This window comes from Cydia fagiglandana, chromosome 3 (genome assembly GCF_963556715.1).
Source record: "Cydia fagiglandana chromosome 3, ilCydFagi1.1, whole genome shotgun sequence".
Taxonomy (NCBI): domain Eukaryota; kingdom Metazoa; phylum Arthropoda; class Insecta; order Lepidoptera; family Tortricidae; genus Cydia; species Cydia fagiglandana.
In genome coordinates, this window is record NC_085934.1 from 23,079,561 (window position 1) to 23,097,283 (window position 17,723).

At 38.4% G+C, this 17,723-nt stretch overlaps 1 protein-coding gene across 4 annotated transcripts in view; it reads left to right on the forward strand.

Moving 5' to 3' along the window:
- LOC134680395 (solute carrier family 12 member 6) overlaps nucleotides 1-17,723 on the forward strand; it is a 524,938-nt gene that overhangs the window by 207,496 nt on the left and 299,719 nt on the right. The gene's annotated exons all lie outside the window — the stretch shown is intronic.

The following is a 17,723-nucleotide window of genomic DNA, read 5'->3' on the forward strand; positions in this document are numbered from 1 at the left end:
AGGTAAACAAATCATAAGGGTGTAACATTTTTTGAAGAAAGTAAGCAATATGCTGTTTAATTATTTTTTAAGTAATTATCTTGTATTGGTTTATTTATTATACATAGGTACTTACATTTATTAAGCATAAATACGTTAAAATTATATTACATCACTATTTCATAATACATATTAATTTAAATAACTAGTATCCCTAATTGAGGCGCCTATATTAAATTTAAGTAAGTATAGATCTTTCGACTGGTTTCATAATTACTGATTAATCAATAATTACAGCCTAATTATCTTAATAGCATAGAACTCTTTTTCTGTGCAAAAATTGTATTTTAGTTAGAACAACAAGTTCAAGTAATAAGTATATAATTATTGTATACTAGTGTGGAAAGATAAGTCGGGCCCTGGAGGGAAACTACCTTAAATCCTTAAGCTGGCTCATTTTACTTAAAGGAGACATTCCTTTATTTTTAAAAAGAAACAAAACTGCATTCAAAGTATTTTTCTTTTTTTCTTCAGTTTGGCTTCTTTAAAAAAGTCTTGAGTACTACATATTAGATTTAGTACTCAAGACGGTTAGTGGGATGGTGCCAGAGCCGCTTAGCCGGCAACACACGGTTTAAGTAAAATATATATAGGTAACTGTAATCTTAAGGAAAAAGTACGAGTATTGTTTTTTTTTTATTCTTGTATGTTCTGATGTCATCCCTAAAAACTTGTTCGTAATCGAGGTTACATTTAAATTTTAAAATAAGATATCAATTTAAGCTCATGCCCTTCGCACTAATACTTTTTTTAAGTAGTTAGAGCGAGCGAATTGAGAGGCGCGTTTATGTAGGTGTAATGTTTTGAGAACTTGAATACACTCTTTGACTTTGTGTAGCATTCCAAAAGGATGTTCAGATATTAAGAAAGAGTGTAAAGTCAGGAAATTAGGAGACAAAAGATTTGGCCACTGCGCGGGTTTTTATTTACGTTATATAACTCAATTACTCTGAAAATATAATTCTCTTTAAAATTTCGCTTGTCAGATCCCTCAGCTATGTCGATTTTTTTTATAACCAAGCGTTTGGATTTTAAGCGGTGCTAATTGGTAAAATAGAACTGGTCATGAATACCAGAACGGAACAATTATTTTAGGTTTTGTGGGACTAGTCGTAATTGTTATGAGTGTACATGCACTAAGCTTGTAAAATTAATGGCATACCAAACTGTTTTCTGAAGGCGGTTTTTGTAATTTGATCATTTGATTAATGGTTTGTGTTACAAGGGATCAAAATTACATATTTCCGTCAAGGGCGTACAATCCTGAATGAAGCGATGGATTCTTAAGTAGAATCCTGAGCGTAATGAGGGATTCAAGTGTTAACGCCCAAGACGAAATGATGTTGATAGTTGATACCGTGTGACACATGCTGCTTTTCACATCAACTATGAGGAAAATAAAAAAATCTTAGTGTTGACACAATCAGATGCTTAAACAGATTATTTAAGCTAAAAAAATAATGTGAAAAAAATTTAAAAATAGTGTGCTAGAACAGAAAAGTGTTACTTTGATCCCTCCTAGCAGGGAGGAAAAGTGTCACTTTGATCCCTCCTAGCAGGGAAGAAAAAGCTCTTTCCGAATAGGTGGTGTGAAAAGATTATTGACATTTGATTTTCCGGGGTTATTATTACATGCACATGACACACCAACACATTACATGGATGGAGGAAACAATGTTAGGCAAATAAAGTTGTGATAAGAATTCGAAACTTGCAGTTTTGGGGTGGTAGTACCAAATAACATACTAAAAGTTATAGCAGCTCCAAAATCTACCTCTTTAAGCATTTTTCATAAGGCTAATAGGCTATAATATATCTGATTATGTTTCTAAGCAAATTCGACTTAAGGAAAACGTTTCTGCACGTGAGCCTAAAACTCACATGTCAAACACTTTTTTATACTTGGACAATACAATCACGTAGCGGCGTATATTGAGGCTGGCTTAGCGTAGTTCCGCTGTAAAAATGTTGCAAAAATAATCTGATTAAAGAGGTTAATCAACTTTAAAAAAAAAGTTAGATATAAATTTGCTGTCAATGTTAAAATGTTAACGTGACTTTTTCGTCATTACGTGATTATACGACAACTGATAATAATAGTATTTAGATAGGGTCTTTTATCTCTCTTTACCTGATGATTTTTATCCACACCAATTGTAAGTTTCTGTTTGCCCTGTTGACTGGTAGAGAATGCTTTAAGTCCTGGCAATTGGCATTAAGTCCGTCATTTGTACTTTATTGTATTATACATAATGGATAAATAGATAAATAATTATCTATAACTTTTCTTATTTATTAGCGAGAAAAAACTACTCTCTTGTAAAAAGAGAGATAGACGTTTATGTAATTTGCTTATTAGGGTTCCGTAGCCAGAAAAAGCCGTCTGTCGGTCCGTATGTCACCGCCATTTTGTTCGGAAACTGCATGTAAGGTTATTATTATGAGCCTGTTGTGTCCCACTGCTGGGCAAAGGCCTCCCCCCTCTCCTTCCACTCGTCCCGGTTTTGAGCTATATCTGGCCAGTCTTTTAAAAAGGAGTCCAAGTTATCCCGCCATCGCCGACGAGGTCTGCCGGATCCCCGGTTTGACTCGTGGGGCACCCACTCTGTGGTTAACTTGGCCCACAAGTCGTTCGGCATGCGGCAGACATGACCAGCCCAATCCCACTTTAGCTTGGCCGCTTTTCGAGCTACATCTATTATCTGAGTTTTAGAGCGCAGCGTGGTGTTCCGGATGCGATCCCTTAGTTTCACACCTAATATGCTGCGCTCCATAGTTCTCTGGCAAACCCCGAGTTTGGACTTCTGAGCTTCCGTCAAAGACCAAGTCTGAGCACCGTAAGTGAGGATTGGAAGTATGCACATGTCCATGAGCCTACGTTTGAGTGACAGAGGTAGGTCTCCTTTCATGAGATGTTTCATGGACCAATAGCTCTTCCAGGCGTTCTCGGTCCGTCTATCGACCTCTTTTTCTTGTCGCGCCTGGAAAGAGACTATTTGGCCCAAATAAAGGTATTCATGGACATATGCAATGTGTTCTCCGTTTACCTCAATCTTACGTTTTGTGCTGTTGGACATGACTTTGGTCTTTGACATATTCATCTTCAGTCCAACCTCGAGGCTTGCGTTGCTAAGATCTTCTAGCATAAGATGTAGCTCGGATGCTGTTGAGGAAAAAAGGACTATATCATCGGTGAAGCGAAGGTTAGTTAACCTTTTTTCGCTGACAACCAGTCCCCTGTCTCCCCAACGCGGCGCAAGCTTCCGGAAGACATGTTCCAGTGTGCTGGTGAAAAGTTTCGGCGATAACGGATCTCCTTGTTTTACTCCCTTTTGTACTTCGAAGGACGGGCCAGTGGACTGTAATTTTATGGCGGCTGTACTATGTTTATATATAGTGCTTAGAAGTTGGATGTAATTAGGGGCTATTTCTTGATGACGTAAAGCTGTAAAGATGGCATGGTGCGATATGCTGTCAAACGCTTTGGAATAATCTACGAAGGCTAAGTAGAGGGGGAGGTTATGTTCATGGCATTTTTCGATAATTTGGTTTAACGTGTGCAGGTGGTCGGTGGTAGACAGTCCGGGGCGGAATCCCGCTTGTTCGGGTGGTTGGTGCAGATCAAGTTGGCCCGAAATTCGGTTTTCTACAATTTTTATAAGTATTTTATAAAGATGGGATACAAGGCTAATAGGGCGATAATTTCCTATATCAGCCTTGTCGCCCTTCTTATGCAACAGAATAATATTCGAGTGGCACATAGTTTTTGGGAAAGTTTGGGTTTCTATAATTTTATTAAACAATCTGCAAATGTGTGGAATTAATGATGGCTCCCCAACTCGCAATGCTTCGGTTGTGACGCCATCCTCACCCGCGCATCTGCTGTACTTCATTTTTCGAAGTGCCAGGTACACATCGTGCTCTGTAATTGGTGGGATGGCGCTGAAACTATTGCCTTCGATTGGTGGATCTTGAGTTCGGAGGGGATCAGAGTAGAGAGCCTTATAATATTCTGTAACAATATTTAAAATTGTGTTCCTGTCTCCCTGCTTTGTTCCTGTGCTGTCCCTTAAGCTAGTTATCCAGCGTTGCTCCTGTGATGCACCTTTTTTTGCGGCCTTGAGGGACTTGTTTTTTGTTAGAGCTATTTCTACCAGTTTTGTATTATGGTGTCTGATGTCTGCACGTATGCTACGTTTTACCAATTTATCTTTTGCTCTGTATTCTGGGCTATTCATTTTGAGGTGTAAGGACTGTCTCTCATCTATAAGTTTTAATGTTTTTTCGGTCAGTTTTTTATGTTTGTTTTTGGTTTCTTTTATTTTGTTGCTGGCACATCTGATACCATTAATTATATGGTTATACTGACTATCAACGTTATCTTCTTCATAGTTTCCCAATACATCAAAGTAGTTATTTATTTCTAAGCTAAGTAAGGTTAATTTTGATAATCTTTAAGGTTTATTTTAATAAGACCCATAAATGATATCCAAAAATATCGCAAAACATTATATCAATTATCATTACAGTTACGTTTGTTCAATTTAATTACGCACACAATGCCACGGATTTTCTAGTTTATTCAACGTAATTATACCACAGATGGAAAACCCGAGTGACGAGCAATACAGCAAATCTTTTGCAAACACTTCTCGCTACCTAATTTAGGTGATGTTTGTGTCATCTACGAATAATATGCGAAATATCTGGCTAAAGAGCTTTGCCAGCAGTAAGGCCAATCAAAAATTCACTTGCGAATAGCAAATTTAACAAAGGCGAGTAAAAACACGTTAAGTTAAACAACATACAGTATGTATCTGACCATGGGGCCTTAATTCCAGGGCTTGATTTTACTCGCTAAACTGAGCTACTTTTACTATGGGACCAACCCTAAAATCGGGGAAAAATTTTTGGCTTTTCCATAGAAAACGTCGACATCGGATCAGCCAAAATGAATGAAAAAGTTAAATTTTTTTTCGGGATTTCGGGGTTGGTGTCATAATAAAAGTAGCTCAGTTTAGCGAGTAGAATCGAGCCCTGGATTTAAAGCCCCATGGTCAGTAACACCCTGTATACTTACAGATGTTGGAAAAGTTTTATTCTAGGTACCGATATTTGTTTTAGTATCATCATACATATCATATCATCATGACAAACATGAATTACAAATTTAAATATTCCATCCACAACACGGAAGATCGTGAGTTCCAAATGTTCAAATCGGCGCTCAATACTTGAAATTATTCTGGTTAGGAAAAAAACAAAAAGAGGGTCAAAAGCTCCTTGGGACGAACTTATAAAATCGATACAATTATTGGGCTTTCTCATGTTAAAGGTTAAGAAATTATTATTGTATGATAGCTACTGTCGATACCTTTAAAATAAATTTTTTCAAGTTGCCGACCTCACTACGGATCCACCGAAACACGACATTCTTCTGCCAGAAATCTGCGCTCGCGATGATATTCTTGGTATCGTCTTGGGTCGTCCCATTAGTTTTTCGTCAAGTTCTTAAATTAGTCCTATTCTGCTTTCGCCCCACCGACGATTGTAACGAATGTAGAATGGGTGACGAAAGCAGAATAGGACTAATTTAAGAACTTGACGAAAAACTAATGGGACGACCCAAGACGATACCATATTCTTCAGTTTTTGGGCTATACGTTACGTTGCAATAAATATTACATATTCTTGTTTTGTCTTATTTTATCTTATTTTTTGAGTTATACTACTTATAATATAAAATAATGTGGTTATGTATATTTTAATGAATGACCATGATATTAACAAATTAACTACGTCATCGATTTAACTCTTAAGACGAAACAGGAGCCGAGTTTTAAATATTTTAGGTATATACCCGTCTCGCTAACGGAAGCGGCTCCTAAAACTAGTGCGAAAAGGACAAGGCGAAAAATCCCGCGTAAAAATCTCAAAAATCGAGGTTCCGTACTCGACTGTTTCCTCCTCTAAAACTTAACCAATCCTAACCAAACTTGGAAATCTAAATGATTATGAAATTATCTGTGTCGGACCGTTTTGCTTTTTTGGCTAATTTATATCAATTTTGAATACTACGCCTCTCATTGCGGCATAGTCAATTAGGCCATTTAGGCCATTTTTGAAGGGCTCTAGCGCCTTAAAAAACAAAAATATAAAAAAAAACGATCCGACACAGATATAGACAATATTAATTTGTGTTGAAAAAAACATTGCTCTAGCATCAAAACCCACGGAGGAAACAGTCGAGTACGTTTGTATGGAGAAATGACCACTCCTGTTGGCTCTTAATCTAATTAAAACAGTATCGTGAATGGCACGTTTGATGACAGGGTTATCTGATATTACAGGAACTTACAAATTAATCTGTACAAAGTTAAAGATAAGGAATACATTAGAAAATGTGATATTAATGGTCAGAATGGGGGGCATTTTCCACATCGCTTTTCCTTGTACGTATATTATAGCAAAAATAATACATTTAAAGTTATTATAAGATGTCGGAAGGTCGGAAGAAATAATGGATTTGTATTGTTTGATTTCCGAGTTAATACGAATAATGATTTTTATACGTACACTGCTCTGCAAAAGCCTTCTCCTTAGAACCTGCACATATGTAACGGTCCGATACAAACCTTAAGATACGTCAGTTAATAGATCTAGAAACGATATGGATTAGATGTGTCTGTCAAAAGTGACGTTTTTGTTTTTAAAACCGTCACATTTGAGACTGACATATCTAATCCATATCGTATCTAGATCTATTAATTGCCGTATCTTAAAGTTCGAATCGGGCAGTAAGCTGTCGTACCTGATATGACCGGCTAGCTTGGGTTGCGTTCTGCGCGCGAGTCTAGGTATACCTACTTGAAAAAGCGCTAAATGTATGGAACGCGAGCGAGAACGCAACTCATGCTAGTAGTTCGGAAATATTAAAATATATGAGACACCTTGTGGCTCTATAATTATATTTTATCAATAATAATATATCTTAAAAAGATTAAAATGAGATTAGTAAAGTAAATAAACAAGCATTCTGGTAAAATTTACGGTTGATCACGCGTAACGTATCAATGTATCTTTTGACCGTCAGTTAGTTTTAATCTTTGGCATAGGTTACCGAACTACAGATAATGATACCACTATATGTACCACTTTGATTATTACTTTATGAGTCGTATTATGTAATAATTAGCACGAGAGCTTATAACCGTTGCTAACAGGAAATAATATGGCGAATTGGTCAATGTATCTTTTGACCGTCAGTAAGTTTTAATCTTTGGCATATTAGGTTATCGAACTACAGATAATGATACCACTATAGGTACCTACTTTGATTATTACTTTATGAGTCGTATTATGTAATAATTAGCACGAGAGCTTATAACCGTTGCTACCAGGAAATAATATGGCGAATTAATCAATGTATCTTTTGACCGTCAGTAAGTTTTAATCTTTGGCATAGGTTATCGAACTACAGATAATGATACCACTATAGGTACCTACTTTGTTTATTACTTTATGAGACGTATTATGTAATAATTAGCACGAGAGCTTATAATCGTTGCTACCAGGAAATAATATGGCGAATTGGTCAATGTATCTTTTGACCGTCAGTTAGTTTTAATTTTTGGCATAGGTTATCGAACTAATGATAATGATACCACTATAGGTACTTTGATTATTACTTTATGAGACGTATTATGTAATAATTAGCACGAGAGCATATAACTGTTGCTACCAGGAAATAATATGGCGAATTGGTCAATGTATCTTTTGACCGTCAGTTAGTTTTAATCTTTGGCATAAGGACTGTATCGTTTATTATAAATACAACTTTACTTAGCCGTTTTTTCTGGTATTATATTTTTATTAAAAAATTACACATATAGTTTAATTAATGCTTTAATAATAAGTAACATTTCGTCCTGGGAGATCACGTAAAGCATATGGTTTGGACAATATTTACCCAATCCTCCCGAGTAACTACAATGATTTTGGACAAATACTACAAGAAAATTTACGGTTTGCGAACAAGACGAGATATTACACAAAAAAAATCGTACTATGTAAACAGCAATTACATATGATTCGTAAAGCGAAACATCTGGGCATAGTCTAATCATTTCTTTTAGTTGGAAAAAAAGTTTTGGATCTGTGCTTGGTGGCCTTTTAGAGAATATGGCATGTTACTTACGACAACCCCGACTTTGGTATACAATATAACCATCATGGAGCGTTTCTATCGACCTGTTCTAGCCATGGTTCAACGCCATGAATGTCCGTTAGGCTTTGGATTTCGGTAGATTCTTTTAGCTGTTTCCCTCATTTCGCTGGCGTCAGAAATTGACGGGAATCCAAAATGTTGCATAAAAAGTCGTTTTCATGTAAAGATAAAAATTCACCACATTTATTCTGTGGATGTTCAATTGAGCAATCATGAAAAGGACACTTAGATGGCATATTTTGGCAGCATATTAACCTTTTGTTTCTTTAAATCGTACCAAGGAATCGGTGAAATAGTCTCAAATTAAGCTCGATAGGCTTGTCCAAATTACAATTGCTAGACGGTATTAAAATCATCATAAAGTCCCTAAAATAAAATAAATGTAAAACCTTCTTATATCAGATATGGCTTAAAAATACCCCCAGAGTATACCTTAAGAACATAGTAATACAAAATAATACACACGTCAACAGTTAGACCAGGTTTTATTTGTATTTATAATAAACGATACAGTCCTTAGGTTATCGAACTAATGATAATGATACCACTATAGGTACTTTGATTATTACTTTATGAAACGTATTATGTAATAATTAGCACTAGAGCTTATAACTGTTGCTACCAGGAAATAATATGGTGAATTGGTCATGTATCTTTTGACCGTCAGTTAGTTTTAATCTTTGGCATAGGTTATCGAACTAATGATAATGATACCACAATAGGTACTTTGATTATTACTTTATGAAACGTATTATGTAATAATTAGCACTAGAGCCTATAACTGTTGCTACCAGGAAATAATATGGTGAATTGGTCATGTATCTTTTGACCGTCAGTTAGTTTTAATCTTTGGCATAGGTTATCGAACTAATGATAATGATACCACAATAGGTACTTTGATTATTACTTTATGAGACGTATTATATACCAATTAGCACGAAAGCTTATAACCGTTGTATACCAGAAAATAATATGGCTAATTGGTAAGGGTAAAGAAATATATTTTTTTAAATAAGTAAGTATATTATTTTTTCAAAGATATCTAAGTAATATTTTGGTTAAATCTGCTTAAAGCCTTTGAACGCCTTGCCTACCTAAAACGCGCTACCGTAAACCTTGTTAAAATGCGCGAAGTTTTTGTACCTTTGGCGATCAAAAGATTAAATGGATAATTTGTGGCTTTCCAACAAAGAAGGGTCCTTATGCTTCATGTGTATAAGGAAAGTTTTGATCGGAGAATTATTTTAGGGATGAATGTGATTTGACGGCGAATCCGGGAATTCCGGTACTGTGAGCACTCCCTAAATAATAACTGACTATCGGCACGATTCGGGAAATGAATTAGAGATTTACTAGATATGAAAAAAGCAAAGATAATTGACGTTCCACGGTAAAAGGTACCTCATGGCGGTTGGCACTTACGCTATTATTAACTCCGTTCCAATATTATTGCGGCGCTATGGTACCTTTTCCCATGGAACGTCACATATCTTTACTATTACATATCTAATGAATCTCTAAGGGTCAATATTAAGTCCTTTATTATTTAACGTCATCATAGATTACCTAACAAGAGCTCACCAAAAACCAGTGCCATGGAACATCTTGTATGCTGATGACGTCGCCCTAATATCAGATAGTGTCGAAGACCTCCAAAATCAACTAGACCTTTGGACTAAATCGTTAGAGGAAAATGATTTGAGAGTAAGCCGTAAGAAAACAGAACAAATGTCATGTTTGTTCAACGGTACAACAGATCCCAACTCAATCAAGCTCTACATAAATGATGTCCCACTGTCTATAGTGAAAGAATTTAAATACTTTAGGTCGATAATCAGCAACGATGGTAAAATTGATAGAGACGTAACCCATAGAACCACAGTAGGCTGGATAAAGTGGAGGCAGTTGACCGGTTTTATGTGTGATAACAGATTGCCTTTAAAAATAAAGGGTAAATTAAACCGCAGTACGACCCGCCATACTTTATGGAACTGAATGCTGGGTATCAACAAATCAACACGTTCAAAAACTGCATACAACAGAGATGCGCATACTTCGCTGGTCAGCTGGAGTCACCCAGAGGGATAGGATCCGTAACGAATACGTGAGAGGCAGTTTTAAAATCGCTCCTATTGAAGAAAAGCTAAAGGAAAAGCGACTACGCTGGTACGGCCACGTACTCAGACGGCCATCAGATCACATAGTGCGGGTGGCATTGGATCTACCAATGACGAAACGGGGCCGTGGAAGACCCCCTGCTACTTGGCTGACAACGGTCCAAAATGACCTGAAAAACTCAAATATTGACGCCGGAACTGCACAAAATCGTCCTGTGTGGAGAAAGAGGACAAGGAGAGCCGACCCCAGGTAATGGGAAAAGGCTTAGGTTGAAGAAGAAGAAGAAATCTAATGAATCTCTAATTCATTTCCCGAATCGCGCTGTATTACCATACTATTACATGGTGAACTTTAGTTGTGCAATTGTATGTCGATTTCTACTGGTATACTACGGTTGGCTCACGAACACCCTGGCAACAAAGTAACAAATTACCAAAGGACATAATTAAAACCTCATTGCAGCATTGCAATACAACTCTAATGACACTCATTGTCAATAAAAATGGTCAATTTATACCCTAATCGACAGGAAGACCTTTTTGTAGCGTTTTACAAAATACTGATTAGCTAATTAATTGTAGTTGAAACGTTTTCCTGTGATAGAGTGTTATAAACTTAGTTACAAAAGGTAAACAAGCCTTTTTATTACAAGCTTTTATTTAGTTTCACCTGACCGTTGTCTGTCTGTGTGTAATCAAATCTTGCAAGTTAAATTTGATTCACTTCACGGTTTCCGATTGAGCTGAAATTTTGCATACATACGTAAGTCGGGTGACAATGCAACATTATGGTGTCATTGAGCTGATCTGATGATGGAGACCGGAGGTGGCCATAGGAACTATGTGATAAAACAACGAAACCTTATTGTGTTTGGGGTTTTTAGAATTGTCTCGATGAGCATTAGTTCCCTGTGAAAAGAAAAATACAGTCAGCGATAAAAGCTTGTACCAAAAATGAAATTTTTGCCAAAAACTTATTATTTATGTAATAGCTGACAAATGAGCAGACGAGTCGCCTAATGGGACGTGGTTACTGTCCCCATGGGTATAAGGAATAGGTATTATGCGTTGCCGACACTTGCCCAACTTTGAGAATTTTATACGGAATACTCGCTTCTCGAAGATCTTTCACGTCATGCACTAAAGGCTTGGCCACATACAGAGCGCGACGCAGCGCCGCGTCCGCGCCGCGTCCACGCCGCGCGACCGCGGCACATGCTAACAGGTTACCGACGTCAAACAGACTGCGTCCCGCCGGTATCACGCCCCGCTTTTGTCGCGCCCCGCGCCGCGCGGCCCCTTGCGTCCGCGCGGCGCGTGCGCAGCGCTGCGCCGAGCGAACGCGGCGGCCCGCCGCGTCGCGTAAGGTCACATCAGTAGGATCGGACCTTAGGCAGCGAGCGGTGCGCCGCGTTCCCGCGCGGCCGCGCCGCGTTCACGCGCGCCTTGAGGGCGTGTTGAGAGCGTGAGGCCGGCGCGATCAGCGCGCGCCCTGTTTGACCAGGCTTCGCGTCGGCATCACGCGGTGCGGACGCGGCGCTGCGTCGCGCTCTGTGTGTGACCAAGCCTTAAAGAAAACAAACTCATTTCATGCCAGTCGCGAGTGCAGTTGAAGGGTTAAATTGAAAGAGTTAATGCATTGCCTAATAATTGAAGTGAACAATGCGCGAATTGAATGATTGCTATTAGCATTATCCAGGCGCTATAATATATCTACTTTAGCTGCTGTCACTAATTCCACGCAGACGAAGTCGCGGGCAAAAGCTAGTACAAAATAAATGTCCTCGTTTTTATTTATATTACCGAGTTTCTAACTGTATTGCTAAAGACTACTGTCTCTGCTTGGTACTCAAATCTCTAAAAATAACATCAATAAGATTTTTTGGAACAACTATTTTATCACCCATCATATATTACATTAAGGCTTGGCCACATACAGAGCGCGACGCAGCGCCGCGTCCGCGCCGCGTCCACGCCGCGCGACCGCGGCACATGCTAACAGGTTACCGACGTCAAACAGACTGCGTCCCGCCGGTATCACGCCCCGCTTTTGTCGCGCCCCGCGCCGCGCGGCCCCTTGCGTCCGCGCGGCGCGTGCGCAGCGCTGCGCCGAGCGAACGCGGCGGCCCGCCGCGTCGCGTAAGGTCACATCAGTAGGATCGGACCTTAGGCAGCGAGCGGTGCGCCGCGTTCCCGCGCGGCCGCGCCGCGTTCACGCGCGCCTTGAGGGCGTGTTGAGAGCGTGAGGCCGGCGCGATCAGCGCGCGCCCTGTTTGACCAGGCTTCGCGTCGGCATCACGCGGTGCGGACGCGGCGCTGCGTCGCGCTCTGTGTGTGACCAAGCCTTTACACTTTACAAGCACTCTATTGTTAATAGATAAACTTTAGTTACCACCCGAGTTTCACTATTCTTTATCTTATCTCTCGCAGTAATTCTGTTTTCAGTACTGAATGGAAAACTTTAAGGTTATCGCGGTATATTCGCGAATCTTAATCTCGTAAAGAGGCCTATTCTGATTTTACAAATTGTTAAAGTTTTCATTTTGCTCTCGTTTCTTATTTTCTAGCTGTGGTGAGAAGCCGGGATTAGGTTCCAGTACGATTTTTTATAAGATCAGTACCGGGAGCCTACCCTAGTTATGATACAACCATGATATGTGCGCGCGAAAAGCACTGCAGAGCCACGTCATTAGGCATCTCGCTTTGTACTTATTGCCCTTATTGGTGCGCCTGAAGCCGCATTTTCACATAGTGTTCTGAGCAAACATTTTGTTTTGAGCAAATGTCTGCTCTTGCTATTTATTTATTATTGAAGCAAGTGTTTCCATGTACTACACGAACGAACGTTTGCTCGCTCAGAACTGTTCTGAACAAAAGACCATCAGAACAAAGAGAATCGTGTCAAAGTAGTTATGCTGTCAAAGTAGTGGTCGGTTATTAAAAATCAAAACGTTAACCAATTAATTAATCAGAATCAGCTTCAAGACAACAACACCCTGTATTGTGGTGCTGTTGTCATGAAGATCGCTGATAATAATTGTGAATGACTTGTATCATTCACAATTATTATCAGCCGAGCGATAATAAACTACACTTTTTATGATATTTTTCTCTTTTGGGCAACTATTTGATGACATAATTTTTGCCTATTCCAGTATCTAATTTATTGGTCCTCATAAATTTATGTCATTAGAATCTAAAAGGATGTTGTGTACAATAATAAGAAGCATAATCTACAATTGCCTTTGATGTAGCTTCTGATATTTTTCTATTTTCGGCATAGATTATAGGATTAATATCATTTTTATATATTACATGAATTATAACTAAGTTTTTATTATGTACCTAATAAAATAAAATGACTTTCAAAATATTTGGTTGGTATAAACAACAGCCTACATATTTATAAGCAACTTTTATCTCGATGTGATTAAAGAGCATTAGAAACTACGCTAGGGTTTTAACTATTTGGATGTCCGCTTCTCCGTTTAAAAAATGTGTTGTGTTATAAAAGCATCGCTTACAATTATTGTACTTTAGGTTTCTTGTTAATTTGAATAGTGTTATAGGCGCTAAGACCGCCTGTTCTCTACTTCATGAACTATCTTTAATCAATAGTTTTCTTTAACCTTTTAACCGCCAGCAATTTTTGATCCAGCGTGCTCGTGTCGCCACCGACAGTAATTGTACCACGCAGAGTAAGGTTGGCATAGTTACGGGAGTTATAAATGTGCTGTAAAAACCAAATCAGATCTTTGTCTTATTTATCAGACTGTGGCGAAATGAGCTGGATATATAATGTCTTATATATCAGACTCTGGCGGTTAAAGGGTTAAGCTGTATCTTGTACTGAGGTGTATCAATAGAGAGTATTTTATCTATCTACATAGACGGCTGACAAAGCAAAATAGACGCTGGCTCGAGTCCCGCTTTGGACACAAAAAACTTCCAGGCTTTGGTTGCGTTTCTTCTTATATGGTTATATTATATCACAACTACACTACCTATTTAATAAAGGATATTAGGCGTAAAGCTCATCTTCACCGTGAATGGAAACGAACAGGTGACACTGCGGTATATGATGACTTTTCCAGGCTAAGGGCAACTGTAAAATCGAAAACAACAGTAGCCTATGAAAATTATGTCCATCATATCCAAAGTAAGATAACTTCCGAACCTAGGGCATTTTGGCAACACGTGAGCAGTCTAAAATCTAAAGGAGGATTTGAACCGCAGGTCAATTATGAGGGAAAGATTCATGAGGGGGTTGAAGCAGCCCAGGCCTTCTCTAACTTTTTTTCAAGCGTTTTTCTTCCGTCTGAACCTTTCCTTGACTATGAAAACATCATCCGTAACGACTCAACACGTAATTCGAACTATATAAACGTAGATGAAATATCTCTTGCCGATCTAAAAATTGGTATAGCTCATTTAAAACCTCGTAGCTCCCCTGGCCCTGATGGCATCCCTGCATTTGTTGTCAAGGGGTGCAAGGAATGGCTAACTGGGCCACTACTTCACATTTTCAACCTGGTTCTTGGTTCTGGAGAGTACCCGTGTCAATGGAAGATTACAAGAGTACGTCCCATCCCAAAATCGAGTGAAACGTCCGAGGTCGAGAATTACCGCCCTATAGCCATTCTATCTTCAATTGCAAAAGTGTTTGAGTCAATTCTAAATAGACTCGTCGCTTCTCAAGTAAAACCTTACCTTTGCGATTCTCAGCATGGTTTCAGGCCTAAGCGATCTGTCGAAACGAACCTATTAACTCTGGTAGACTCCGTGTCTGAGCATTTAGATAAAGGAATACAAGTTGATGTGCTGTACTTTGACTTTCAGAAGGCATTCGATCGCGTGGATAACGACATACTGTTGAGCAAGCTATGTAGCGTTGGCTTCTCACCGAAGTTGCTCCGGTTGTTCGCCAGTTATCTGCGCGATCGACAGCAGTACGTGCAGCACGGATGCTTCGTATCGAAACCCTATCACACACGTTCCGGAGTCAGTCAGGGTTCAATTTTAGGTCCGTTTCTCTTTGGCTTAATGATAAATGACTTAGCTGCAGTCCCTAAGCATGCCAGATGTTTATTATATGCCGACGACCTAAAGCTCATTTATGGAGTGCAGCAGTTGTCCGACTGCGCGTCTTTGCAGGAAGATATTGATCGCCTTCATCAATGGAGCATTAACAATAAGCTCCTCTTCAACAAATCAAAGTGCTCCTTGATGACTTTTAGCCGTGCCAATAGTCCCATATTCGCTCAATACCTGCTAGGTCCTGATCCCATAACTCGTGTCGAGTCTATACGTGATTTGGGTGTTATCCTCGACATGCAACTCAACTTTCATGAGCATATGAAAGCGTTGGCTACAAATTGCTATCGGAGGTTAGGGTTTGTGGTTCGGAATGCGCGAGATTTCGATGACGTCAGGGCTATTAAGTTAGTGTACACTGCGTTAGTCCGGAGTAAACTTGAAGCCGCATCGGTCGTGTGGAATCCGCATGAGGACAAGTACGTCTTGCTTCTGGAAAAAATCCAGAAAGCCTTTCTGCGGTTCCTGTATAAAAAGATGCACGGTTATTACCCATACTTGTACCCTTCAAAGTTCCTGCTAGGCGTTTTAGGGTTTAATTCCTTAGAGGTAAGGCGTAACTACGGGCTCTTGACCACTGTATGTAATGTCTTACGGGGGAACTCGGACTGCCCTGAACTGGTTGCACAGCTCGTACGCCTGTTCGTTCCATCTATGGCTAAGAAGGCCCAATTCAATTTTCGACCACGAAGTCATCATCTATTAGATGTGCCTAAAACACGGACTGTGTTTCATAGCAAATCGCCACTTGTCCGCGCTCTACAATACATTAATGCGCTCCTCGCATCAGCACCGGAATGTGATGTATTTGCAAGTAGTTGGATGGATCTGTGTAAAGAATGTACGAAGTTCTGTGAGGCGTTGGATAAGCGTGAATCATCTGTCTTGTATTAGTTTTTCTTTCTGACATTTTGTTCTGTTTTTCCTTTGTAGACTGTATCATGTACCTTGTTTGTATAAATACTGTCTATTATAAATTTCACAGTGTATTAGTCCGCTGTAATGCTGTGTAAATTTTATGAATCAATAAAATAAAAATAAAATAAAAATTTCATAATTTTGACGTAATAAAGAAGGCACGTTAACGTAGTGACAATCATTCTCGAAATAACAAATCTAATGAACAAGCTATTTGCTTAATAGCCGAATAATTTACCTTTCATTCCGTTTGACTTTATCTTATTCGTTTACTGACCTGCCCGAATAGTATTAAAAACCAAATCTAAGAGCCGGTACAGACTGCAGTTCGCATAAAAGTTGCAGTCGGGTTGCAGTCCGTCTGTGTCAGCCATTAGGCATCTTTACCACTAAAAATTAAACCTACGGTTTACTTAATCTACTCAGTCAGAAGTTTCTAAAATTTATGGATATTTATCAAGGAAATTTTCGGAAACTTTTATTTCTCAAACTTTATTTTCTATGAAATTTCCAAGACGTTTTTCAAACTTTTGAAAGTTTACGCATTTTTCAGATCTGTTCTTTTTTAATGATAATATAGGAGGCAAACGAGCAGACAAATTGCCTGATGGTAAACTGCGTTGCCGGCACTTAAGATAGGACTGTACATGTAACAGTCATGTGAGTCATTTAAAGTTTTAATAGTCGCTTTATCTAGGCCTATACTTCAAGGTTCATACTTTAATTTAAAGAGATTTAGTACAAAATAACATGTTTATTGAAGTTTTGTTTATATTACTTTATCTTAATTAAATAATTAGGTCCATTTTACGTCTCAAATTTATTAGGTATTTAATTAAAAACATTGACGTAAGATGGGTATTTATCTAAAGTATTTTTGATCATTCTTTAGGTACCTAAGTACTTAGTTTTATCGTCGAATGTGTTGAATGCTTATTCATTTAATTTTGTTCATCAGTAGCCATTATGTAAAGTTACATGGATAATTATTTCTTAATCTCACAAATTACTGTTAGTAAAAAAAAAGTGAGTAATTTTGTGTATCCGTGATTTGTAAGTTTAATGTACAGCATATTACTTTGTATATTGTATATGTATTTTAAAATAAAGAACATATAAAAAAACTGTTAGTATTTCATAAATATATTAGGTTTGAATATGAAACTCTTAAGTCACCTTCAGACTGGCCAGTCAAAACATATAAAACTAAAAAAAATTATAAAAGACGTTCCCATTTTGGAAATCTAACATTTCCGAAATTTTAAGTAACATATAATTATTAGTGACACAATGATTAACATAACCGATGCAATATGCTTGTATAGTAT